General features: G+C 40.5%; 1 long non-coding RNA gene across 3 annotated transcripts in view; it reads left to right on the top strand.

The window, feature by feature from the left end:
* LOC109270823 (uncharacterized) overlaps positions 1 to 17,593 on the top strand; it is a 678,705-nt gene extending 661,112 nt beyond the window's left edge. For all 3 annotated transcript variants that reach the window (XR_008423524.1, XR_008423526.1, XR_008423525.1), the window contains 2 exons: positions 11,360 to 11,443; positions 17,032 to 17,593. This is a non-coding gene — a long non-coding RNA (uncharacterized LOC109270823). The remainder of the gene's footprint in view (positions 1 to 11,359; positions 11,444 to 17,031) is intronic.
* Positions 17,594 to 18,820: the final 1,227 nt, after the last annotated feature.

Below are 18,820 nucleotides of genomic sequence, written 5' to 3'. Positions count from 1 at the left end.
CTCCTCTTTGTTGCTGACCTTTCCCCCACTGAGTGTGACACTCAGAGCAAGACACGGAAAATTGTCAAGGGTCCGGGATGTCTGAAGCACCATCATTAAACAACTTACAAAGGAAGCATGCGGTCATCAGGTAGTGTTGGGCTCACTAACATGGTCCTTGCCAAGCATGGGTGGCCCATCTTTATGTCTGGGTGAGGGACACCTGACCTGTCCTCTGCATGAGCTTCATTGCTTTAGGAAAACCTGGAGGAGGAAGACTTATAAGGATATACACAGGAAGACAGCCTGTCAACAGCAGCCAGGGCCAAGGTCAAGGCCAAGGCATTCCATGAAGTTTGGGCTATTACTATGAAACCAAAGGGCATCTGCTAAACATCTACAGGATGTCTAGCAGATACACATGCTCTGCATTTAACATTTCAGTTAATAATGTCCCCTGCAGTGAAGATATTAATATCCCCATTTTGTGGATCCAGGGCATGAGGTTCCGGGTGCTTATTTGCCTCTTCTGAAATTGCAGAGTTTGTAACAGTAGAATAATCATGATCATAATCGTTAACACTTATGTAGCTCTCACTATGAGCCTTGCAGTCTTTTAAGAGCTTTTTGTATATCAATTTGAGTATCAAAACAGTGCCACAAGATTGAGCATTGCATTTTTACACTTTACAATAAGGAAATTGAGGCATAGTAAGGTTGTGTAACCTACCCAGAGTCACATAGTAAGTTACAGAGGTAGGATTTGAACCCTAGTATCCGGTATTCACCGCTATCCTTTCATTGCCAGACTTAAAATACCAACTTGTTGTGCTAACTAGAGCATGGTTCTCTGTCCCTACTACCTCCTAGCCTAACCCTACAAGTGCCTTTGAATTACTTAAGATTACACACTCATAAATATTTATTAAATGTCATTGACCCCTACACTGAGTTAGGTCTCTGCCATTTGTCTACATGTTCCTCTATTCTTTCCCTACTTTAACACTCATCAGATTTTACTGTGTTTTTTTGCACAACATTTGTCTTCCCTTACAGAGTTTAAGCCCGAGGCGGGCAGGTGCTGGGCCTTCCTTGTTTAGGATTACACGCTTAAGGTCCAGTATGGTGTCCATATAAATAAAACCACATTTCTGACTGTTTCTTACCACATTCCACAAATATTTGTGGATGTAATACCAGCAATTTAGAAGGTATATTTGGGATGGTCTAAGATAAAATATAAACTATTTGTCAAAGTTAAAATTCCCACTGGGTGGCTCCAGGAGGCAATGTAAAAAAAAAAAAAAAATAGACAGTTGCATTTCTGAGTTGAAGACACTGAGATACGACAAGATGCCCCAGGACAGCCAAATAGAAAAAGAAAATTCCTTCATGCAAGGTCATATGAAATAGCAAATAAACTGCAATTTCAAATACAAGCTCTAAATCAAAAGACTATATGCTTTGACTTGCAATCAAAGTTTCTCATCTTGCCAACTCTAGATAGTATGTTTAGTGGTAAGTAGCAAATATGGCATATTATTGACAGATTTTCTAAGTCATGGAATAAACATTTGCTGATGAAGGAACACATGATTGAATATATGAATGAATATACATGAAGGGAAGTCTGCCAAATTGATCTATGTAAAGACGGATGCTTTCCTATCATGACATGCTTCCTTTTACTTCCAGTGACTTTATGTGTCCTCACTACAGTTTAAGCCCCTTCCTGATGACGCCCTCAGACTTAAGGATGAATGTTATGATCCGCATTTCAGAAAGGGAAAAAGGGCAGCTCACAGAGGTGAAGAGAGTTTTCGTATATTACAGCATCATTATTGTTGTTGCTGTTGTTGTTTTTATTGTTATCATAATGATGCCACACATGCCTCTGTGCACTTGTCACATGCTAGGGACTATAAGCCCAAAGAAAAACAAGTGTGGAAGGGACTGTGGGGGTAGGCTACCTCCTGAAAGAAGAATACAGGGCCTCAGAGACCAGGACAGCTGAAGAGGTACAAGCTGGGTCTGAGGACCAAGCAGGGAGTTCAATGATCCTGAGTCCTCCACTCAGAAACACTTAGAATATTCTCAGACCTTCTGGTGCTGACCTGATTTTCGTGGCCACATCTTACTGTGACAGGTTTTCCTGCTCACAATATCCATGACTCTATGATGTTTATAAACCCAGTGTTAGTCCCTTGGCTCCTAAGTTGCCTTTAATATCACAGAAATGTTTCATTAGATTTGGCTTTGTTTATTCAAAGTTCACTCCTCCCTCACATCTCCTTAATGATTTTTAAGCTCAGAGTATTAATCTTCTTACCCAAATTAAACCTTTCTCCCAATCTGTTCTTTTATAGATATTTCCAAACTCAGAAGCTTATATTCATTGCCCTCTGTGGGCTTTCTTGAAGCAATAATTAGCTAGAAAGCCTGTTGTCAGTTAGAAATGCTGAAGGAAGTGTTTCAGTATTAGGTGGAACCATGAACTAGATGCTTTCTGGAGGGGGGGGTATTCTCTCTGCTGAATGTGGCTGAATCAAACAATATAATTCATTTTGGGAAAGGCACTGAGTTTCTCTCTGCACTGGCCACAGTGTAAGTCCCGGGAATAAGGTGTATAGAGGCCACCACCAGGTAGAGGAGGACATAGTGACATGGCAGAATCGTGAATAAATGAGCACCATGGAAGAAGTTTGAATACAGAGTTGTCAGGGAAGAAGTGATTCCATCAGGGGAGATATTCGGCAAACTTTTAGAACATTAATAGTGAACCAAGTATGCACAAGATTGAGAAGGGGGATAACATTCAAGATGAAGGGAATGCAAGAGTGAGGAAGATAGAGGGACACCAAATTATATGTATGTTGTAGTAGAAGAACTCTCCCTCTCCTGCCAGTGTTCTGGCTTCTTTCATTTTCTTGAACACAGCATATTCTTTCTCAAAACTGCGTCTTCTTAACCACTCTTTCTTCTGCCTGTAACAGAGTCCCCAGCCCAGTTCTGGCCCCTGATTAAATCCTACCCATTCCTTCAATTCTCCTCTTAAATGTCACGTTCTCAAGTTGGCCTGTCCTGACACACGAGACTCTGTTAAATTCTTAGATTTATGCTTTCATCACACTTCTTAAATCCTCTTTGTTAACTTGCATTATTCTCAGCATACTTGCTTAATGTCTACGTTCCCCAATCCAGTGTGTTAAATTAATTAAACGATGAGGCCATGAAACTGACGAGTCACTAATCCATGGAGGACTAAGTAAGCAAACCAAAATTTAAGCCTGTAAATGCCTCAAACTTACAAAATTGAAATGCTAAGGACAACCAATCACAAACAGCCAACTAGGCTTTACGGTGTGGCCAATGACATAATTTCCTTTCTTTGCTTCTGTACTTTCTCTGTATAAGTCTTTGCCCTGACTCCTGTCAGCACAGGGCTCCTAAACTCTTCTAGTTTGAGGCTGCCTGATTTGAAATGGTTTTTGCTCAAATAAACTCTTGAAATTTCTAATATGCCTCAGTCTGTCTTTTAACAAGTGTAAATTCATGAGGGCTGAGACCATGTCTGTCTGGTTCTCCATGTATTCTCAGTACCTTCCTCACGACCTGATACCTAGTTACCATTTCTCTATATGCATCTCTATGCTGTGGTGGGCTGGGGCACTCAGGGCATGGTGGAAAGTGGCTAGGAATGAGAACAAATTAAAAGATGTAGATAAAATTATAGAGCGCCTTGAGTAACGTCTTTAATTTATATATGCTCCCAGACATCTCCATTTTGAAAAACCAAAAGCCCATGTGGAAGTAACAAACACACCAGATTTTCTTCAAGCTTTGAAGTAACTTGTAGGAAAGGAAGATAAAAGATGGGTAGTTGGCAAACACTGACACACTGATATTGGTTTTCCAAGAATTAATCCATGGGGAGTGGTGGTAGCAGAAAACGGGGGCAGCCTCAAATATGTGGTGGCCTCTAAATATCCCTGAAAGTATGCAGTTATCCATGTCTATACCTCAAGAGAAGAAAGGAAAAAGAGAGGGAAAACTGAAGTTTTGTGTCTATGGTAACTGGAAGTAGATAGGACCATGTGAATAAAAATACCTGCTTAATCACACTTGAAGAATGTAGTACTTTGGCTACTGGTTAGTTGGTCAATATATTTATTCATTTGATGAGTGTTCCTCAAGCTATAGTTTACCCAGTGTTATGTCAATCATTACACTAGGCTCAGATCCTTGCCCTTACAGAATTCACCATCCAGCAGAGGAGAAAGACCATCAAATAAACAACCGACCCAGCAATTTATTCACCATGATGGCAAGGAGTGCTACAAAGGGAGAAGCACAGACTTGAGGGCCTTGGCCAGTCATGCCTATCAGAAGGCATCTGAAAAGTCTCATGTTTTTGGCATTGGCTAAGGAAAGTTAGAATTTGGTCATACTTTTAAGGAAGGCCTCATAGGTCTATAGTATGTCATTCCTGTGAGGCCTGTGCATAAAAATTTACTGTGACACCAGGATAATCATATGACCCTTTCAACCTGCAAAGGTCCTTAACCTGCCTACGAGCACCCAAAACTTCAAGTGGTCTTTGTTTTTTGTTAATGTTTATTTATTTTTGAGAGAGAAAAAGACAGAGTGTGAGTGGGAGAGGGGCAGAGAGAAAGGGAGACAAAGAATCTGAAGCAGGCTCCACGCTGTCAACACAGAGCCTGATGCAGGGCTTGAACACACGAACTGTGAGATCATGACCTGAGCCAAAGTCAGACGCTTCACCAACTGAGCTGCCCAGGCACCCCCAAAACTTCAGGTGGTCTTATTTTTATTTATCATCATATAATAATTAGTGATTCTTATTAAAGATTGAGTTGTATCACTCCAAGTTTTTAGCTGTGCTTTACTGGATTATGTGGGGGTTAATTGGTGCTACTGAGGCATTCATGAATGACTTTTTAAAGGAGCTTCTTAGGATATACCCCTTACCTAAATCAAAGACCTATACCACGACTTTCCACCTGTATTTATAAATATGACCCCTTATTATGCAGAGAGAAAAATAGTGGGGCTTCTCAGAATATGTTCACTTAAAGTCTGGAAAACCCCAGTATAAATCTTTATTCCCAATCTAAGGAGTCGGTTTCCCCTCCTTGTACATAAACTGACCTTCAGGCCAAAAGCAGTATAAAGAAACAATATGAGACAGTGATACATTTTTTTTTTTAGAATAAGAGAGTAATATTTTAGCTCTAACTTTTTGATTTTTATTTTAAATTTGTGTCTCCCACACCTTTTCTACCCTTGTGTTGTCTCTTGTGTTTTTTTAAAGAATAAAGAATATAAAGAGCAAAAAACCTCAAGAAAAATGTTAAGTTCATTAAAAAGAAACTCCCAACAAACAAAAGTCAGGACCAGATGGCTTCACAAGTGAATTCTGCCAAAAATTTAAAGAAGAGTTCACACCTATTCTCCTCATACTATTCTAAAAAATAGAGGAGGAAGAAAAGTTTCCAAATACATTCTACAAGACCAGCATTACTTTGACAGCAAAACCAAACAAAGACACTACAAAAAAAGGAAAACTATGGCCAGTTTCCCTGCTGAGCACAGATGCAAAATACCTCAGCAAATACAAGCAAACCAAATGTAATGATACATTAAAAGGATCACTCACCACAATCAAGTGGGATTTATCCTGGGGATACAAGGGTGGTTCAATATTCACAAATCAATCAATGTGATACACCACATCAAAAAAGAATAAAAACTCTATGAACATCTCAAATAGATGCAGAATAAATGCAAAATTCAACATACATTCATAATAAAAATTCTCTACTAAGTGGGTTTAGAAACAACATACCTCAACACAATAAAGACTATATATGAAAAACCCACAGCTAGCATCTTACTCAATGGTGAAAAAGTGAGAACTTTTCCATTACGATCTGGAATAAGACAAGAATGTCCACTCTCACTGCTTTTATTCAACATGGTACTGGAAGTTGTAGCCACAACAATCAGACAAGAAAAAGAAATAAAAGGCATCCAAACTGGTAAGGAAGAATTAAAACTATTATTATTTGCAGATAACATGACACTATATATAGAAAACCCTAACGACTCCACCCAAAATGATTAGAAGTAATAAATGAATTCAGTAAAGTTTCAGGATACAAAATTAATACACAGAAATTTGTTGAATTTCCATACACTAATAAAAATTAGCAGAAAGACAAATTAAGAAAACAGTCCCACTTACAATTGCACCAAAAAGAATAAAATATCTAGGAATACACTTAACCTAGGATGTGAAAGACCTGTACTCTGAAAACTATAAACCATTGTTGAAAGAAATTGAAGATGACACAAACAAATAGAAAGATAGTCCATTCTCATGAATTGGAAAAATATTGTTAAAATGTCCACACTACCCAAAAGCATTCTACATAGTCAATGCAATCCTGATGAAAATTCCAACAGCATTTTTCAGAGACCTAGAACAAAATAATACTAAAATTTGTACTGAACTACAAAAGAGCCCAGAAAGCAAAAGTAATCTTGAGAAAGAACAACAAATCTGGAGGTTTCACAACCCCAAATTTCAAGATACACTACAAAGCTGTGGCAATCAAAATAGTATGGTACTGGTACAAAAGCAGACACATAGAGTAGACAGCAGAAATAAAACCATGTTTATATGGTCAATTAATCTATGACAACAGAGGCAAGAATATACAATGGGGAAAAGACAGTCTCTTCAATAAGTGGTGCTGGGAAAACCAGACCACTTTCTTACAGCATACACAAAAATAAATTCAAAATGGGTTAAGGACCTAAATGTGAAACATGAAATCATAAAACTCCTAGAAGAAAACACAGGCAATAACTTATTTGACACTGACCTCAGCAACATTTTTTCCAGATTCGTCTCTCCAGGCAAGGGAAATGAAAGCAAAAATAAACTATGGAACTACATGAAAATATAAAGCTTTTTCATAGTAAAAGAAACCATCAACAAAATGAAAGGCATTCTGATGAATGGAAGAAATCGTCATAAATGATATATTCAACAAGGGGTTAATATCCAAAATATGTAAAGAACTTATACAACTCAACACCAAAAACTCTAAACAATCTAATTTAAAAATGGGCAGAGGACCTGAACAGACATTTTTCCCCCCACAAAAGACATGCAGATGTGCAACACATATGAAAAGATGCTCAACATTACTAATCATCAGGGAATCCTAAATCTAAATCACAATGAGTTATCAGGTTACACCCATCAAAGTGGCTAAAATTAAAAAGGCGTGAAATAACAGGCGTTAATGAAGATGTGGAGAAAAAGGAACACTCATGCACTTTTGATGGGAATGCAAACTGGTGTAGCCACTATGGAAAACAGAATGTTGGTTTCCTCGAAAAATTAGAAATAGAAATACCATATGACCCAGTAATTCCAGTACTGGGCATTTACCAGTCAAGATATGGAAGACCATACCAGTCAAGATATGGAAGCAACCCAAGTGTCCACTGATAAAGGAATAAAGAAGATGTGATGTATATATACAATGAAGTGTTAGCCATGAAAAGGATGAGATCTTGCCATTTGCAACAACATGGATGGACCCAGAAGGTATTACGCTACATGAAATAAGCCAAAGACAAATGCCATATGATTTCACTTATACATGGAATCTAAAAAACAAATGAATAAACAAACAAAAAGCAGAAACAGACCCATAAATACAGAGAAGAAACTGATGGCCGCTACAGGGGAGGGGTGGGGAAGGCTGCATACCATGGGTGAACGGGAGTGGGAGATAAAAGGCTTCCAGTTATGGAATGAGTAAGTCATGGAGATAAAAGGCACCAAATAACCTTAGGGTTTCTCGATTCCTCAACAGTCCCCTGCCAAGGGCTCATGCCAGTTATGAGATCTATGATCTAGAAGCAGAGTCCTGGCTTTGCTCATCTTATTATTTACGTTTACTTTTGGAATGAGGAAATGCTACGATTAGGGATGAAAAGATGGGTGGGGGTGCTGGAAGATCTAAAATGGCATGTGTTAAACTCTTGTCAGGGGAGGAAGGATGAAAATCCCTAGACAGGGACTTCATCCCCAGGATCTCCCAATAGAGACTACTGACACATTTTGGACACTGTTGGAATTCCTTCTGTGATGGTTAATTTTATGGGTCAACTTAGCTAGGCTGTGGTCCTCAGTTGTTTTGTCAAACACAAATATATTGTTTTGTTTTGTTTTTTATTTTTTTTAATGTTTATTTCTTTACTTTGAGAGAGGGAGAGTACGTGTGAGCAGGGGAGGGACAGAGACAGAGAGGAGAGAGAGAATCCCAGGCGGGCTCTGAGCTGTCCACACAGAGCCCAATGTGGCGCTCGAATTCACGAAACTGTGAGACAGAGATCAAGAGTTGGATTGACGCTTCACCTGAGCCCCCAGGTGCCCCAGGTATGTTTTTAAAGAGTAACATTTAAATCAGTGGGGTTCGCATAAAGCAAATCACCATCCCTAATGTAAGTGGGCCCCATCCAATCAGTTGAAGACCTGAAGACCAAAGAGAGGTTTCCCGATGATGAAAGAATTCTCCTCAAGACCACAACATCAACTCTGACCTGAACCTCCAGCCCTTGAGCCTGCTCTATTTCAGGTTTGTCAGCGCCTACAATCCCATCAGCTAATTCCTCAAAATAAATCTCCACTTAGCTATTTACCTATCTTTGCAGGGTCCTGACTAATCTAATGCACTTTCTTCTCAGGAAAGACTGGTTTTATTTTGCTGTAAAAGAATGGGAGCATAAAAGGGCAGTAGAAGAAGTGGCCTTAGCCCATCTGGCCAGTGTAAGCAAATCTGGGCCTAAATGATGGGAACGCTCCACTTCCTACAATGAAGGCAGATCTTCTTGCTGAGTGACAGTCAGGATCTCCTAGAATACCCTCCCGGCATGAGGGCCCCACCTTGCTCATGGACCACCCACAGACCCCCAAGCCTCCCATGCTGGCTTTGCCTTTCTCCCTGCTTGGTCTGACCCAGGACTCCTGCCACTATAAAAATTAGGAACTTAGAGCAGAACAAGTAAGGTTTCTTCTAGCTCTGCAGTTGTAGGAGTTTCACTTTGTTGAATGTTGGAATTAAAAGGGCAAAACCTCCACCCCAAACCTCTGCAGCCACCCCACGGACTGGCTGCAGAAGGGGAGCCTGGCGAGAGGTAATTAACCGCAGATCACTAACGGCTCAACGGGAAGGCCTGTGTCCAGGAATTCCTTTTGCCAGAGGTCCTGGGAGCATTTGCTACAGAGAAGCAAGTTTGCAAATAAGCACTTTCCTTTGTAAAGGCCCCCTTCCCCAGCTCCATTAGCTCCCAGCTCCTTTTTCAACTGCAAGGGCTGTCTTTTCATCTTGAACTTGACATATTCTTCTAGTTTAGCCCAGTCACATGGAGCCCTCTGGCAAGCCACTCTCTCTCCCACTGTGAATTGTTGCGAACCTCCTCGCAGAGAATAAAAATTCGGAGTCCGCCAACTTTTCCCCCACAACCCCCGACTTCGCCTCTCTTTGTGCTTAACAATGGACTGAGAGATCTTTGGTTTTCTTTGTCATCTGGAAAGATGTTGGAGTCAAACAAAGAACAAAAATTCCAGACGTGCTGAGAAAATGAAACTGTGTGTGTGTGTGTGTGTGTGTGTGTGTGTGTGTGTGTGTGTTGTTGGCATGGTCTCACCCACCACCGCCAAATGCCACTGATTAGCATTGTAACCCTCAGGAATGTATGTCATTTGGGGTTGAGTTAGTGGTTGGAGCAATGTTCCTTCCAACTTCCTGCTGGAAAATTTAACCTCTTTTTAGTCTTGAGTGAGGCAAGGAGGCTGAACTCCACTTTATTTGTTCTTACCTGCGATGCATCTGTTTGATCCAGTTCCCGCTGCCCATTTCCACTGTCCTGGCACCATTCTCCTCTTCCTGGATCATCACAGTACATCCTAACTCTTCTCACCTCCTCTGTTTTACTCCCTCCAAAACATCTTCCTACCGCAGCTGGAGTGGTCCTTGTGAAATGCGCATCTGACCACCTTGTTGCTCGTATCCTGGAGAATCAAGTCTAAGTTCCTGGCTGGGCAGCCAAGATGCTTCCGGGGTTCTGGTTGTATCCCTCAGCCCCCTCAATAATCCTCTGGTTAAATCAGCCTGTCTGCACTGTTCCTTATTTTTTTTATTTTTTATTTTTTTTGCAGCTGGGTTTCCTTCTTGAAATTAGTGGGGTTTTTTGTTGTTTTGTTTTGTTTTGTTATATAGTAAACTCTGCCCCTTCCCTAAATTCCTCTGGGTCCTCATCTACTCTCTCCACCCTGAAAAGTCTCTGTACTTTTTACTGTTTTTCTTTGTTTGCAGTGCATCACCTGTATTCACTCACCTTTCTGGCCAGCCTGAGAATCCTCTGGGTGGAAACTTTCTTTCTCTAATAGTGCAGCACCACAGTGCAAAGCACTGAGTATCTTCAGCTAACACCTCTGGAATAATGGGAGACTTAATACAATATAACGTAGGAATTAAGCACTCTGGCTCTATAACTGGATTCATGTGGATTTGAATCCCAGCATTCATTGCCTGAGCCTCCATTTATTCACCTGTGCAATGGGCACAACTATATCAACATCAGAGCACTTTTGGTCAAAATTCACTGAAATAATACCTACAAAGTGCTCAGCACACCCGTAAGAGATCATAATACCTCAATATTTACCATCGTTAGGTGGAACCGTTTGCTCCACTTGTGAGCTGCAACCCTCCATCTATTTCCACCCTCTTTGTTAAAGACCCTCTCCATCTCGAATCCCCACTGAAGCCATCAACTCCAGGGAGAACAAAGAGTTAAGCCTGACGCTGTTCACCGCAAATCCACAGGCACTAAATAAGGCTCCAGCGTTCAGGCTTTAAGTATGGGCTGCAGTTAACTATAAACAGCTGTTGCAAGATAATAGCCTTCTACTGGTAAAATAAGGCCAGCCCCCCTCCTTCACAATGAAACCTTTCTTGCAAAGAGCATTGAGAACTGATAGATAGATCTCAGTCTGGCAGTAATCAGAATTAAAAGATGAAGAAAGGGGGAAGATTGTCAGGCTTCCCAGATCAAGCTGTCATGTATACAGCTATTCTGTTTCTGTTTCCAGAAATGTTTCTTATCTGCAGTACATTCCCCCTGTTGTTCTCCTGGGGAAAAACAACTCTGCTCCCTTCCTGTGATGGCATTAACTCTAATAACTGGAAAAAGAGCAGACATTAGCCAAGAAGACATATGTATTGCTCTTTATACCACAGCCTTTCATTCAACTAATCCTCCCTTCTCATTTTAGGAAATTAAGTATGAATCAAAGCTCAGCAACGTGCATCCATATGGAATTTCGGAGCCTTTAGGTCCACCGCAGAATTTAACAAAGGTGAGATTCATGTGAGTTGCTTCTACTGCGTTGGAGACAGATGAAAGTCTTGGTTTGGGGAATTGATATGGAAGACACTGTTTCAGAAAACATCCAGACTTTATTAAGTACGTATCTGGTGTCAGGCACATAGTAGGTGCTTGATATTTGTGTGTTCTTTTGGGTCTGTTGAACACTTTCTACGTGTGAAGGGTGATAAAGGAACTCCAGGAATAAGTGAATTTACTTTCAGAGAATGGTTGATGGAATCACAGAATTTTTGAAATGGAAATTGAGTGGGTTTACTAGTGTAAATTCGATCTATCTATATATCTATCTACATATCTATATATCTTATCTATCTATCGAGTTTGATGAGACCTAGAAAATTAGGTGGTTTATACAGGGTCAACTAGCAAATTAGCAGAAACAGGAGATGTGCCGATCTGACTGCCAAGCGAGTGAGTTCAATCAGCTTACATGGAAAATCACGAGACTAAAGCAAAAGTATCTTTGATAAACAAAATCCAGGAGGAACACTAGAAGCAGGCAGCACTCAGGAGTTTAATTCTGTTTATGACCTATGGTCTCAAGAGTGGTAGATGTTAACTGTTGATGTTTGTCTCCAGCGAGATAAGGCATCCTCAAGAATACCAGGGCACCGTGAGTGCTGTTTCATTAAAGAATGACCTGGACTATGGACTTGACCATTGCTTTGAAGGCATCCTTTGCATCTAGGATGAGGCAGTAATAACTAACACCCATAGTTACTGTTACTATTTATTATGAACAGGTAAAGAATGGCCCGTGAGCTGGGTGCTCTAGTTAGTACTGTTTTATAAATTAGAAAACTAAGGTTTAGAAAGATTATGGAATTTGCTCATTGTCACCCAGCTAGGAAGTTCCCGAGCCCAGGTTTGAAGTCTTTATCAACCTAGAGGTTGATTTTTTAAACTACTATAATGCCTCACTAAAATGTAATATGAAAAATCATATCCCTCTTGTGTGTGATATAACCACATTTTTGTTGTTCAGAATTGTACCATCCTGAGAAACAACTTCATATTCCTATTTCACACCAGTGAGATCTGTTGGTTTGTAAGCCTCCCAGAACTTCCCAGGTGTAATCTGAAACCAGCCCCCACTATTGGAGTGCAGGGAGAGGCCAAAGAAAGAGGACACTTCAAGTTGGTAGATGGTGGACTTAATAGGCAATTGGAACTTACATGCAAGCTTGTCTTAGGCAGCAGCAAGATGAATGGATCCCTGCACCTTACCTGCCAAATCTTAAAAGTTTATAAAGAGGCCTTCAATGTTCTCAGTCACGTATACCATGCAAGTGTTTTCAATACCATGTCACAATCTCAAGGCTATGTCCTCGGAGCAGCCTCTGGGAACAGAAAAGGCACATTCCAAGGACAAGGAAAGGGGTGAGGGACCTCTGAGTGCCCAGGTCTAGCTCACGGGTCAAGTGACAGTCACATCTTTTTGGTGACATTCCCTGAGAAGATCTGAGACTCTGATAAGGCACATGGCTTGCCCAAGGTCACCCAGTTTGTAAGATATGAAAATTTCTAAAACCAAGTCCATTGCTACTTTCATGACAACGTTACTGTCTCCTGGATTTTTTTTTTTTTTTGAGAGTAAGAGTCAGAGAGTGAGAGAGTAAGAGTGGGGGGTGGGCAGGGAGGGGCAGAGGAAGAGGGAGAGGGAGAATCTTCAGCAGCCTCCATGCACAGCATGGAACCCAATACCAGGCTTGATCTCATGACCTGAGCCAAAATCATAATCTGAGCCAAAATCAGGAGTTGGACACTTAACCAACTGAGCCACTCAGGCACTCCTCCCTGGATATTTTAAATCCATAAAGCGTTACCTATGTTGGGTTTCTAGCTAATCACACAAAAAAATTATAAGCCATTACTGGTATCAAAATGATCAAACCAATCAAAGAAAAAAAAGGGACAAGTTAAGGCTGGGATTAGGGTGAAGATGGCAAATGTATCCCAACCTCTATGCCACTTCCAATCAATTACTCTTAGCTCCTGGAAAGCTGTACTAAAAAAGACCATAAGTATATATGCTCCCAAAGCAAGCACAGATCATGAGATTTCTTCTGATCCCGATGGAAAAACATGTTTTGATGCTAAGTTTATTCCATGTTGGAAAGCATCGGTGGGGTTGGGGGGGGGGGGTATATTATTTCCTTCCCCAGATGTACTTTCCCCTTTTCATTCCGCTCTGTGCTTGGCTTCATGGGGTCCCTCACCTCCCAGCTTCCAGATGGATTGGGCCAATGGGGAATCCATCAGGAGATTGAAAGGAGGGAGAACAAAAAGACTGAGATGTTATCACTTATTCCCCTGGTTCCCTCACTGTGGGTACCATGGATGACTTCACCCCCCCTCAAAAGGAAGGGCACAGCTCCTGTTAGAAGTCCTTCTGCTCTCAGGTCTCCCTCTCCAGATCCCAGTCACTGTTTCCCTCCCCTTGCTTCTTGACTCAGCTTGGGCTACTATACACATGTCCTGTGGGTTTGCTACATGGCACTATGTCTTTAGTAAATATTCTTTTTATTAAACTCTCAAGCCACCCAACTGGAATGCACTATAACCCTCACTGATGGAGTGGCCATGTTACAAGGGGATGGATTAGATACTCAGTCATGGATGAATGAAGAGTTAGCACTTGCCTCTCTTGTGAAGGGAATCCTAAGGATGCATTTTCTTTTCTTTTTTTCTTTTCGTAGCACATCATTGTAGACACTTCCCTCGTCAGTCCAACCTCCTATGGCTGAAGGCGATGTTGCCTAGTGAAGAGGGCTGAGATTTCACACCAAATGGGACAGGCCTGGATTCTCATCCAGCCCTAACCATGCCTGGCTACCCTAGCCTGAGCTTGGGTAGGATGGTCCGACTCTTGAGGCCTCAGTTTTATACTCCCTTGAAAGTGGGATAATGACACCTACATTGCTAACTTACAAATCATGGAGGGGATGGTGTTTGTAAAATTACCCTTTTACTTATGGCATTTGGCTAAATTGATATGGATCCACAGAGTGGAAATTTTTGGATAAGACTTTTTTTTCCATCTGCCCAAATTCAGTAAGGTAACAGTGTTCTTTCCCTCTTTCCATCCTTCCTTGTTGCTTCTTCTCAAACTTTAAGTGTTTGATTCAGTGGTTCTCACCTCCAGGAGTCCTCAAGACTCATAGAGCGGAAAGGTTTAACCATCAGCCTTTTATGCCCCAAAACATCAGCAATCCAGACCCCTGGGGACAGATTCTCAAATTAGATGTTGAGCTTCCTGAAGACAGGGATCAATATTATTTATTTCTCTATCCCCAATTCCTGTTGCACAGTTTATACACAGTAAATGTTGATTGAGTTTACGCGTAATACTGGGTAATCTTGATTTCCACAGATTTAAGGCTTACCTAGTTTAAATACAGAAATGTTTACTTATTTTAATCATTTTGAATAACATTTTTTTAATTGTCACCATTTAAAATATTTGTACCTAAAAAAAGATTTTGGAAACATTTTTCTGAGCACAGATTATAGCACTGTGCTTCAATGAACCAGTGCTCTCAGGGGAAATGGAGGTGCCCAGAGACACTGTGCCCCCAAACTAAGCATTCCCTGACAGTTTCCTATTTTAAATACTTCATGCCTAATCCTTCTAATACCTGCTTGCCTCTCTTCCAGTTTCTGTTTTGAATATTCTGTAAGCCTAGGTATCAAGTAATTACTGACATTTGAACTCTGTGTGTAAAATCAGAGTGAAAAATCTCTGAATATGTGTGTGCAAACAGAATGGGAATGGAATGAACACAACCTTCTCTGACTGTTCACAAGTTTTCATTCTTCTTTGTTTCTGAGTATTTAAAAAAATGATGTGAGATATGAGAAAATATTGGTACCTAAGAAGGACCTGGAAAGACAAAAGGGAACATCTGCTTTCTTTGTCAAAGGCGGCCATGGACCACTTTACAGTGCTGTGATACAACATCTGGGCCTGGCATGCCTGTGGGGAGTTGTAAAGTCCATATATATGAAATCTCAGTCCCTCTAATATAGATTCTCACAGGAATCACAAATGAGGATGCAGTCTCAGGGTCAGATGACCTTTATTTGGGGTTCTGTCCCCAAGTCATTAAGGGTGATGGAAATAGAAACACTCTGGGGAGTCAGGAGAAAGCTGGATCCTGGGGTTGAGTACCTTGTCCTCACTGTGGGCCACCAGAAAATCAAGCCCTCTCTGACCTTGCACTTATCTGTAAGATGGGGATAACCAGGTACCAGGTAAGACTTCCGAGGTGGGCATGAACATACGAAGAGGAAGAACAAATACAAGCATTTTGTTAAGACAGGGGTAACATGTCTCTTCCAATGTTCCTCCTGATGATGGTGATGATGAAGGCTCTTAACCAGTGGTGGCAGCAAATCTCACGTGCTCTCCTGAGCTTCTAGGGGAGAGATCCCTGGAGCAACCAGAAGGAATTTGAAACGCAAGCTTCTCTGGCCTTAGGGTGAATTTGAACTCTTGCCACCTGGGAGTCTGCATGTAGATCGAAAGTGAACCCTAGTCCACTAGTCCATATATATGGACTTTACAACTCCCCACAGGCATGCCAGGCCCAGATGTTGTATCACAGCACTGTAAAGTGAGCCCTTACAGCTACCACTCAGTGTTCCGGACCAGGAGAGGATCTGTCTGTCCTCGGACCCTGCTATGTTTCTTTTCATCACCGTGGCAGCCGGGAGACTCCTAGCCAGCTTTAATTCTTTACTGCAGGAATTTTTTCATGCTACGCTCTGGTAGAGTTTATTCTATTCCTCTCTGTAGATTCTAATCTTTCTCTTCTACTTTAAAGGCCAGTAGAGACATTTTCTAAATGTCAGTTAATTCAACTTATTTTTGAGCATGTGATAGGAGTGCTGTAAACAATGAATGACTAGGGAATGAATAGATGATGAAGAGTGAATGAATAATTGAACTGTACAGCACAAAAGGATAAACCTTAATGCATGCACATAAAAAAATCATTTAGGAAATCAGGGGAACCCCAGAAAGAAATGTAGACTGTGACAAGAGACTCCAACTGTATTACAAATGTGTAAGACAATCTCGCTGAAGCAGGCAGTGGGAGAAGGTGCTGAGAGCGGTAACTTTGGAAGTAAGTGGAGTCTGTAAGATTAACGGCAAAAAGAACCACACATAAGCACTGTACTCAGGTTGATAATGCTGTTTCCCCAAGGGCTACAGGTTAATAATTCTCATGTAGTTAGACATGCATACTGGAACTAAACAATTCAGTAAATGGATGGCAGGTGATGGGAGCTGGGTTTCTCACTGTTTAAGCAGGAATTTACAGATAAGCAAGGTAAGGAGGCTAGAGTGATTAATGTAATGGATTAAAGCTGGAGATAGGAGTATGAACTCATGTTTAGCTGGATATAGATACAGATGGTTACGGCAGAAATATTCATGTGTGTATATACATGAGTGTGTGTGTATATAGACAGATAGATAGATAGATAGATGCATATATACAGGAGTTGGTATACAGATACATACATAATACTTATAATTTTTTTTTTTCTCAGCTGAGAAGACCAAGAAGAAACAACACCCCAATAGCAATGTGCACAGCTAGAACCAAGATCTTGGTTAGTGAACTGGGCTTCTAGAAGAAATTGCTGACTTCAGTGCCACAGCAGGAAGTAAGCAAGATGAGCCTGGATCAGAAAGACTCATCAGACTCTTGGTTTCAGCTCAGGTCACGATCCCACGGGTTGTGAGATCAAGCCCCACGTCAGGCACTGCAGTTATAGCGTGGAGCCTGCTTGGGATTCTCTCTCTCCCTCTCTCTCTCTCTGCCCTTTCCCAGCTCTCATCCCACTCTTTCTCTCAAAGTAAATAAATAAACTTTAAAAAGAAAAGGAAGAAAGTACTCAAAAAATTAAAGAGTTTACATTGATTGGGGTGGGGGGAGTCAAAGAGGCACAGAAATCAGCTGAAAGAACTTTGTCAATGGCCAAAGCTGGTATAATTTAAACAACAAAGTTAAGTAGTACTGTATTAAAACCAAAATAGAGAATAAATATTTATGAGTCTATACTTGTCTAAATAAGTGATTAAATAAATGTAATTGAGAAAAGAGACATACATCCTGTGTGGAGTTCCAAATAATTATGTAGACACTTTGCCTTAAGAAGGGGGAGGCATAACTCCAGACTCCTCAAGTTTGGTCTCTGCACAGTGACTTTGTTCCAAAAAAATATGAAAAAGGGAGAAACGTGAGTAATTTAACAGTAGAGAAACTTGACGAACACTACCTCAGCCAGGGGATGAAAGTCAAACATCCATAGACATAAGTCATGTGGATACTAAGAATCCTTGATATGATAGGAGAGAAGTGAAACTTGACCACTGTGGTCTTACTCTCAAAACTCCCCAACATTAACTCTGAAAACTATACAACAACAATGAAAGAAATTAAAGATGACACAAAGAAATAGAAAGATATTCCATGCTCATGGATTATAAGGACAAATATTGTTAAAATGTCTATACTCCCCAAAGCAATCTACATATGTAATGCAATCCCTATCAAAGTACCACCAGCATTCTTCACAGAGCTACAACAAAAAATCCTAAAATTTATATAGAACCACAAAAGACCCCACATAAACAGAGAAACCTTGAAAAAGAAAACCAAAGCTGGAAGCATCACAATTCCAGGCTTCAAGTTATATTACAAAGCTGTAGCGATCAAGAGTATGGTGCTGGCACAAAAATAGACACATAGATCAATAGAACAGAATAGAAAACCCAGAAATGAATCCATAATTATATGGTCAATTAATCTTTGACAAAGCAGGAAAGAATGTCCAATGGAAAAAAGATGGTCTCTTCAACAAATGGTGTGGGAAAACTGAATAGCAACATGTAAAAGAATGAAACTGGACCACTTTCTCATATTATATACAAAAATAAATACAAAATGGATTAAAAACCTAAATATGAGACCTGAAACCATGAAAATCCTAGAAGAGAGCACAGGCAGTAACTTCTCTGACATCAGCAGTAGCAACTTTTTCCTAGATAGGTCTCCTGAGACAAGGGAGACAAAAGCAGAAATAAACTATTGGGACTACATCAAAACAATAATGGAGCCAACAGTCAACAAAAATAAAAGGCAACCTACAGAAGGGGGAGGATATTTGCAAATGACATAACTCTGGTAAAGGATTAGTATCCAAAATATATAAAGAACTTATAAAATTAAAAAAAATCCAATTAAAAAAAGGTAGAAGGCAGAACAGACATTTCTTCAAAGAAGATATACAGATGGGCAACAGACACATGAAAAGATGCTCAACATCACTCATC

This window comes from Panthera pardus, unplaced genomic scaffold (assembly GCF_024362965.1).
Source record: "Panthera pardus isolate Hobbes unplaced genomic scaffold, ASM2436296v1 HiC_scaffold_19, whole genome shotgun sequence".
Lineage (NCBI taxonomy): Eukaryota > Metazoa > Chordata > Mammalia > Carnivora > Felidae > Panthera > Panthera pardus.
The sequence above is the reverse complement of the archived record's forward strand: the minus strand, read 5'-3'. Positions and strand labels throughout refer to the sequence as shown.